The sequence below is a fragment of the Henckelia pumila genome, chromosome 1 (genome assembly GCF_033568475.1).
Source record: "Henckelia pumila isolate YLH828 chromosome 1, ASM3356847v2, whole genome shotgun sequence".
In the NCBI taxonomy this organism is placed as follows: domain Eukaryota; kingdom Viridiplantae; phylum Streptophyta; class Magnoliopsida; order Lamiales; family Gesneriaceae; genus Henckelia; species Henckelia pumila.
This window is the reverse complement of record NC_133120.1, coordinates 153835696-153845282: the sequence shown is the minus strand read 5'-3', so window position 1 is coordinate 153845282 and position 9587 is coordinate 153835696. Positions and strand designations below refer to the sequence as shown.

Here is a 9587-nt window from a genome sequence, read left to right as displayed (position 1 = left end):
AGATTTTATTTTTTTTTTGAAATACTCATACTGTGAGATCTTATTAACCCTTTTGTATTATGAAATAGTATATACTTACGTGTCCGTTTAATTATCATTATGTTAGTTGATATTGATAAGGTAATAATTTAGGAAAAATGGTCATTTTGGTCATATAACTTAGACCATATTTTGTTTTGGTCTTATAAGTAGTAAAAGTTTGGTAATAGTCCAATAACTTTTATTTCTTGACTATTTTAGTCCTATTGCCATCGGAGAATCTAATTTCACCGAAAATCGCTGATGATGCATCGGAATATAATGACATGTCATTTACATTTGGTTATATTTGAATTTTCGACAAACGTTTGCCACATCATTTAATTACACATAATTAAATTTAAAAAAATAAAAATAAAAGACTGGTCAATAAATAGAAATGGGAGGGAAAACTCTCTCGTTGTTATTACTGAGAATAACAACTAACCGTATTCAGGGTTTCTCAATCTCCTCTAAGACTGGAATCTTCATTTTTATTGACACTTCTCCAGAAAACTTCGGTGGAATGAAGTTTGAGTTATTATAATGGAGTTTTTGAGTGTGACTTTTGGTAATGGAGTTTGAGTTTCAATAATCTTTTTTTATTAGATTAGGGATTTTGCGCAATGAATGAGAGAGAACCGAGGATTACTCGATTGTTGGTTTTTATTTTTCTTTTATTTTTTGGAATTTAATTATATGTAGTTAAATGATGTGGCAACGTTTGCCAAAAATTCAAATATCACCAAATGTAAATGACAAGTCATTCTGTTTCGATGCCTCGTCAGTGATATCCGGTGAAATTAGACTCTCCGGTGATAATATGACTAAAATAGCCAAAAAATAAAAGTTATTGGACTATTACCAAATTTTAACTATATATAAGATCGAAACCAAAAATGATCCAAGTTATAGGACCAAAATGACCATTTTTCCTAATAATTTATATATGTCATTATTCAACATTAATTACAATTATTATTCGATCATTGATGCAATCAATCGCCAATTTAGTATAAAATCTCAAGAAAATAAATAAATTTATTAACATAATAAAATTGGGTTTGGTTGTTTCGTATATTTGCGGTTTTTTATTGATTGATTTGGCTTTGCAAAATTGGGTTAACAATGGGTCGGAGACATGATTCTGAGAAAGAGGAGATTAGGGGTCGGCGGAGGGATTTAGAGTCTGATAGGAGGCGGCGGCGGCATAGAGGTGGAGAGGATGGTAGCAAAGAGAGAAAGAGGGAAAGGGAAGAAAGAGATATCAGCGGGAGAAAAGAAGAGAGGAGTGGAGGAGTTTATATACCACCATTTAAATTGGCGAGAATGATGAAGGATATCGAAGATAAAAGCAGCCTTGAATATCAGAGAATCACATGGGATGCACTGAAGAAGAGTATTAATGGATTGGTTAATAACGTGAATGCTACTAATCTGAAGAATATTATTCCCGAGTTGTTTTCTGAGAATCTGGTTAGAGGGAGGGGTTTATTTTGTCGTTCTTGTATGAAATCTCAAATGGCTTCTCCGGGTTTCACAGATGTGTTTGCTGGATTGGTTGCTGTGGTTAATACCAAGTTCCCTCAAGTTGGTGATCTTTTGTTGAAGAGGGTTATTCTGCAGCTCCAGAGGGCATTGAAACGCAATGATAAGGTTCATGCTTCACTTTCTTTGGTTCCACTTTCAATCATGGTTCGCAATCGCGGAGCGAGGCTGCCATTTTAGTTACATTGATATTGGTCCTGTTGTTGTGGCAGAGTATTTTAATAATAAAAATATAAATTATTATATAATTTGGAATATTTTTAATTCAAAAAAATTGAAAAAATTACATAAAATGTTTCATATTTTAAAGAAGAACAGCGTTATACTGCCATTCCGGAACGGCCGTTCCACCCTTTTCGCGACGGTTTTTGCCAATCATGCTTTCAATACGTGATTCTAATATTGTTAACATTTTCTGGCAGCCTCAACTTGTTGCTGCAGCCAAATTGATTGCACACCTGGTGAACCAGCAAGTAGTTCATGAGCTTATTGCTCTTGAGCTGTTGACATTGCTGCTACCATGGTTCGCAATCGCGGTCGCGGACATCGTCGCGGAGACCACCTTCCAGTTACAATGAAATTTTGCGAAACGGTCGCGGAACGGATTTTAATTTTTAAATATTATAAATATTTAAAAACTGAAGATTTCATAAAATTATTTAGATCTACCAAATTGAAATGAATATCATAAAAATAGATTATTTGAAGTAAATAAGAAATTAACTTAATTTATAAAATTTTATGTAACACAACTTAAATCATTAATACATATAAAATATTCGCAACTCTTCAAAATTTAAATATATTATTTAAAAAATTTAGTATGTAACCCTTTGAATTTTTGAAATTTTTTCAGTTGGAAATTTATATGTTCATCATAACTAAGATCAATTTAACGTGATAGACTAATATTATGCATAAAATCTTAAATAACATGGTGTTACAAACTATTAAACATCAATTTAAATAGAAATACTTTAGAATTAACTTGGTTTATTTTTATCACACTTTCTAATGAAAATTTCTCAATAGAAATAGTTAACTCTTGGTCTCCTCTTTATTAATCTTTCGTCGATGGATGAGCGGAAAGAAGACTGAGATTCACCATCTTACATCGATTGTTGTTCTTTACTTTCCAATGTTCCTAGTCAAATCAATGTTAAACATACTAAATTACACTTATGAAATGAGAATAAAATGACACTGCTAAATGAAATATAAGTCGAAAAAAACTAATATATTTACATATAAATTGTTTTAACAATATTTATATAGAAAAGTACCTGTAATGTCATCGACATTAATACCATGATGAATGGCGTGGAGGAACAAAATCATCAGTGTACTCTCTACCGGGATTAAGTTGAGAAAATTGATCTCCATCATATCTTTGTGGATATAAACTAGTGTTCAATTGTTCACCTGGATATTGACTGAATAGGGGATTTGAAACCGAATTGGTATTGTGTGATGAACGTGGATTTAATAATGTGTCGTCACGACGGTGATAGCCTCCAAATTCTTGATGCCCAAAAGAATTACTAGCGCCACTTGAAGATATCGAATTATGATCATCATGTCTAAAACCAGTTGCTGCGAATGATTAATGATCATTATATGTATTTTGTCCACTACTAGAATACTCTTCAAATTGATTATTTTCGGAACTGGTGTATTTAGATGACCCATCAAATCCATAATTTCCGATTCCCCTTGCTTGAGATGATAAATGATCCCGTCTTGTGTTATAACCATGAGAATACCCAAATCCTGGTTCATCATATCCGCTGGCACTATGACCAAAAGATTGAGAGTTCCAATAGTAGTTTCTCGAATCATCTCCAGATTGATATTGATGGTGACCCCCCAAGCCAAGATTTTTTACTTGTTCTTCTACACCCATATATGAATGTGAAGATCCACTCAAATTTTCATCATCTTCGGCACTCGAGAACCCTGTCAAACTTGCTAAAAAGCGACGTTGTGCCTCTATCCCAGGGCGATACCCATGATCAGTGTCTTGTGTGGCATAATAATTCTCTTTCCCTCGTGCCCATGACATGCTAGTATCATATTCATTATCTTGACGTTCTTGATCATCATCTTGATTTTTTTTACCACTTTCTTGATTGTTTCCATCACCACTAGCATCACTGTCATCACTGTCATCATTTTCAGATTCATCCCTGTCACTTAAGACGATTTCTTTGCCTTTTGATAATCTTGAGCTCCTCTCGTTGTTCGTCTTCTTTGAATGACTTTGACCACTAGGTGTGATGTTGTGACATTTCCAGCAATATGTGCAATATGTTGTTTTAATCTTGTTATTCCATCCGTTACAACTTTTCCACAAAATTTGCATTGTATTGTTTTTCAATTATCTCCGATGGGTTTACCAAACTCCCAACCAATATCGAGTTTTGGAGCCATTGTTCAAAAAGGTTTACTGATTCACACTATATTCTAGTTTGAAATGTAAATACAAAAGATAGAGAAATCAAATGATGATATTATAATTTCGTTGAATTCTTTCAATAGTAATTTATTAATCATATCTAATCTTAGAATTATAATTTTAACGTTTACAAATTTAAATTAAATATAATTTCTATTAAATAGACACCATATTTAATTTTGTTGCCATAAATTCACAACCGTGGCCTTTAATTAAAAGTTATATTAAGTCAAAAAAAAAAAAATTAACTTTACGTGATCTTACAAAATTTCTATTAACCTTACGTATGCAAATATGTATGATTTTCCTACACTATTTTAGCACGTAAAGTTAATGGTGTACGAAAATACATAATCTAAGATTCAATAATTATCTTTAATCTAAGCACAAAATTCGTAAGGAAAATTTTTAATTAAATTAAATTCATTTTCAATATTATATCTCAATAAAATTAACCAAAAATATAATTTACAGGAAAGTAAAATTAAACATAGATGATACTTACCTTTAACATGTACGAAGAAAACACGAGAAGATCAAGAGATGCGTAGCAGAGTTCAACGAACTAATTAAATTACACTGTGATGAGTAATAAAAAAATATTAGATCAAAATCTAACTAAACAAAAATATCATTATAACAAAAAATTATTATTATAATAATCGAAATTTAAACATTACTTATCTCTTAGGAAATAATGAAGACAAGAATAACACTGAGAATAAGAGCAGAAATCGATCGAATATATATAGAGAGAAATAGAATGCATAGGAAGAGGTTGGTTTTGCCGTGAATTATGATGAGAATGAGAGAAGAAATCGATCCGATATATAGAGCGAAATAAAAAGATGAGGAAGAATAATTCACGGGCGAACTGTTTATTGAATAAAAACATCCAACTTTTTACGAAACAAAACAAAAAAAAAAAAGTTTTCATCATTTAAAAACAATAAGATAGGACATAGTCAGTGAGTCACAAGACTCACAAGTCACAGCATGCTAATGTCTCTTTTTCTTCTTAGTTTTAATTTTTTTATTTTCACTAGTCAATAGTCATGTCTCAATAATTTTCCTCTACTAAATGTTTATCTTCTTCTGCCTTCTGGGCCTCGCAGAAAAGGCTGGATTTCCATTTTCCAAATATTAATACATGGAAATGGGCAGAAATTTATCTTCAAAGTTCCCCTTGTTCCGATCCCGATCCGTTCCACCGTTCTATCGCCCGTTCCGCCGTTAAATCGCCGTTCTCATCACGGAAAACGCCGAGCCAAAGCATCTACCTTCAAGCATTGGAACTTCGTCAAGGTTCCTTACGTTCCGTAACCGGTTACGGAACGGCCGTTCCGATACCGTTTCTGCGAACCACCTGCTAGAGAAACCTACGGATGAAAGCGTTGAAGTGGGTGTTGGCTTTGTTACCGAGTGTGGTGCAATGCTGCAGGGCCTTTCTCCTCGTGGTTTGCACGGTGAGTGCTAGCAACTCTAGTTTTATGCAATGTGTCACTTTCATAATCAAATAGTAGCTTCTTTTTTTTTTCTTTTTTTTTTTGTTGGTATGATTTTTTATGTGCTGATGATAACTTATTATGGGCTCTTTTTTGTCAATCATTTCTGTCTCATTTTAGCCGTTGGGGTATGATTCGATATTTAGCCATAGTTGCAAATAGGTCAGACTCATGTCTAAGAATTTAATTTTTATTCTATATTGTATTACCCAGAAGTCTAAAACCCTCACAGGTCCTAAGAAAATCCAATATCCGTGCTTTAATTTACATGGTGTTTGAAATTAGTTTTCCTTAAGAACTGTTAAAGCAGGAGGTTGTGACATGAAGATAATGTTTTGCCTGGTCTAAAGTATTTTGAGAAGTTTGGTCATTTGCTCCGACAAGTTTTTTCATGTTGATTGATCCTATATCATAGGATTATGTTCAGATTGGATAATACAGGAGTTGGTGGCGTATAGTCATTTCTAGCTTGTCAATTTGCATCTTTAAATGAACCAAAATCAGTCTTGTTTTGATGGTCATCGAAGGATATAAAACTCTGTTATGGATCACAGAATTTTGGTACTAGCCGGATCTATGGTTCTATATCTATAATTTAATTTGGAAAATTTTTGCTGGTTAACCTACATTTCATGGAAGTTCATTTTACTGGGTTTTTTAGGATCTTTTATGGATCTTGATTTTATGAAATTGCGTTTTTATTTTTATTCTGGAATCTTAATCTGCATCACACCTGGTTTTTGTTTTAGCTTCTGCAAGTTCACGACTAACCATTGGTGACTTTATATTGTCTGATATTTGATGTCTATAGCTTCTGTCCAATGTGTTGTTGGATTGTCAAAAGTATTGTGTTCAATAGCATCTTCAATATTTAATTTTTATTGATATGTTGTGACGTTCATATGCTGGTGTGCAACGTTTTGTAATGCGTTTTGTATTTTCACTCAACAGGCAGGCATATTTGAGCGACTACGTGGTATTCTTCATGAAGGAGAAATTGATAAAAGGGTCCAGTTTATTATTGAAGGTCTCTTTGCATTGCGAAAGGCGAAGTTTCAGGTGAGCTTTTTTTTTTTTAATAAGAAACATATATAATATTAAAACTTGGTAATAGTTACATAGGAAGGTGGACCAGTGGTCCACTAAATTCACTATACAAGATCTAGGAAAGTACTATATGAAAACCAAACTCCAATCCCTATAGAACTCTAAAACTGAAAACGATTCGAAGAGAGGTAAATTATGTAACCAAGCTGCTACTCTCAACTTAATCTTATCCAAACTCTCTTCCCTCGAAGCCCCTTCTTCCTCAAAAATCATCCTATTTCTTTCTAGCCAAACGAACCAGCAAATGCAATGAGTTATGGTTGCCCAAAGAATTCTCCCCCTTTTGCCCAGATAGCTCCCTAAATCTGCTGCGAACAATTCCTTCGTAGCCTTCGGAGTCACCCATGACAATCCCAAATCCTTCAACGCTAACCACCATAAGGATGATGCGAATGGACAATGTACCAACATATGATCCTGACACTCACCCTCTTGCTTGCAAAGCACACACCAATTCGGATTAAGAAAACATTTTGTGAACCTCTTTTCGATCATATCACAAGTCGGTATCCTTCCCAGAATTGCGGCCCAAGAGAACACACCTTAACCTTTGAAGGAATCGGAGCTTTCCATATCGATTGAAGAAGATCATATTTTAATCTACTGTACTTTTAAATGTTAAATTTGTTTGAGTTGAGACTCTTTCATGATACACATTATTCAGGGATTGCCAGCCATTCGACCAGAAATGGATTTGGTGGAGCATGAAGATTAACTGACGCACGAGATCTCCCTACGGGATGAAATTGATCCTGAGATTGCTTTAGGTATATCTGGATGATAATCCGCTCTTCATCTGTTACTCTTTCAATTTCATTTATGGTGAACCTGAGTGCTTTTTATATTTTAATTTCAGATATCTTCAAGCCGGATCCCCAATTCTCAGAGAATGTGAGACGATACGAAGAATTAAAGAAGCAAATACTTGGTGAAGAAGCTGAGGATAAAGCTAATTCCAATACAGCATACTCAGATGTTGAAGAATCTGAGGAAGACGACGAAAAGCAGATGAAAATAAATGATGAGACAGAGACTAATTTGGTCAAGAACTATCTACTTGACGATTATGTCCACTGTTGATTTTGAAGAAGCTGGACACAAGCTACTCAAAATAAAATTAGAGCCTGGGCAGGAGGTGAGTCATGATCTCGCACTGCTTGTTAACCTGCTCCATGTATTGCACGTTGATAGGTTTCTTTTCTTGTCGTTGGTTTCTTCTGCGCAGATGGTATTGTGCGAAATGTTGTTGGAGTGTTGCTGTCAGGAAAGAACATATGCACGCAATCACGGACTTCTTGCGCAGAGGTTTTGCATGATGAACAAGGTTAAACTTTGAAAAGTGTTTTGTTCAACAGTATTCATTGATTCATCGACTGGAGACCAATAAATTGCGGAATGTGGCGAAGTTGTTTGCTCATTTACTAGGCACAGATGCGCTTCCTTGGCATGTTCTATCCTACATCCGGTTGACTGAAGAGGACACTTCTTCTTCTTCACGTATTTTCATTAAAATTCTCTTCCAGGTGCGATTACATTAATCTCTCTCGTAAGGCTATCACCTTTTTTTTTTTTTTTTTTTTTTTTTTCGTTTTTTTATGCTGTTTGATTTTATTATCTGCTGACTAAGGCCTGGACACCGTATTTCTGTCATGATTGAAAGATATAGGCCGATAAAGGTAGGCAGCAGGTTTTGTAGTTTTTATTAACTTGATTGAAAACACTTTTGATATCGCGTTCAGATGGTTTTGTTTGCCTGTGTATGCATCTTATCTTATCTTATGTTTGATCTTTTGCTTAATGAACACACTTGTTTGTCACTGCAGGAATTATCTGAGCACCTTGGCATCCGCTTGCTTAATGAACGTCTCAGTGAGCCAAAGATGCAAGAGTCTTTTGAATCTATCTTCCCGCGAGATACTCCCAAAAACGCTAGATTCGCAATCAACTTTTTCACTGCCATTGGGCTCGGCGGAATCACGGTAAACTTGCGAGAGTATCTCAAGAACATGCCACGACTGTCGATGATGCAACAGCAGAAAGTTGGATCAGAATCAGAGGATGAATCTGATAGTGGTGATGTTCGGCGGAGAAGGAAGAAAGCTAGCTAGGAAAAATTAACGATTATTCACAGCTGCTGTCAGCTTAGATATATTAGATATATATACCCACATTATTATTAGGGGATAAAATCATGATTATTCAAAGAACAATTATATTAGTTAATGTATATACGTTTTATTTTCCGTGACATATGCTGCAATATGCTTCACTTATGATACACGAAGTGCGAGTAACTTAATAAATTAAAATATACTGAAGTTGATCAAAGTAATTTGTGATATTTTTTTTTTTTTACAACAATCAATTATTTATAATTAGAAAGAGTAATTTTTTTAGAAGAACTATAATTTTAATTTGGCAGCACTTGGACAAAAATAATTAAATTAGTATAGATTCATTGTACGTCTTGAAGATGCAACTATATTAATTACTAGTGTATATCCCTTCCGACATTTTGCATGTCTATTATTAGATCACAAGAAGCTAGCTAGGTTATGTTAAATGTTAATGGATTTGATTGAGCTAATTAATTATCTTATTATTCAGTAACTGAATTTCTTGAAACTTAATATATGAAATTAATCTATATCACAAAATCATTTGAATCATCAAATTTTCGAATTCATCTATAAAAAGAGGCTTAAATGTAACTTACGGATACTTTTAAATTGTGGATTTTTTTAAAAAAAATAATTTTCCCCTGAAACATAAGCGTACACATAATTTAATTTCTGAGTTTGCTTTACCAACATGGATTAATCCCAAGCCAACGCATAATTAAAACAATAAACATGTATATATAATCAATATTCTAACGAAATATATATAGATATATATTAATCATATAATATATATATATATATATATATATTAATCATATAAAATCAACCCAA

General features: G+C 33.6%; 1 pseudogene; it reads left to right on the top strand.

Moving 5' to 3' along the window:
* The first annotated feature begins 1074 nt into the window (after positions 1–1074).
* Positions 1075–8832, top strand: LOC140875869 (uncharacterized; annotated as a pseudogene).
* Positions 8833–9587: the final 755 nt, after the last annotated feature.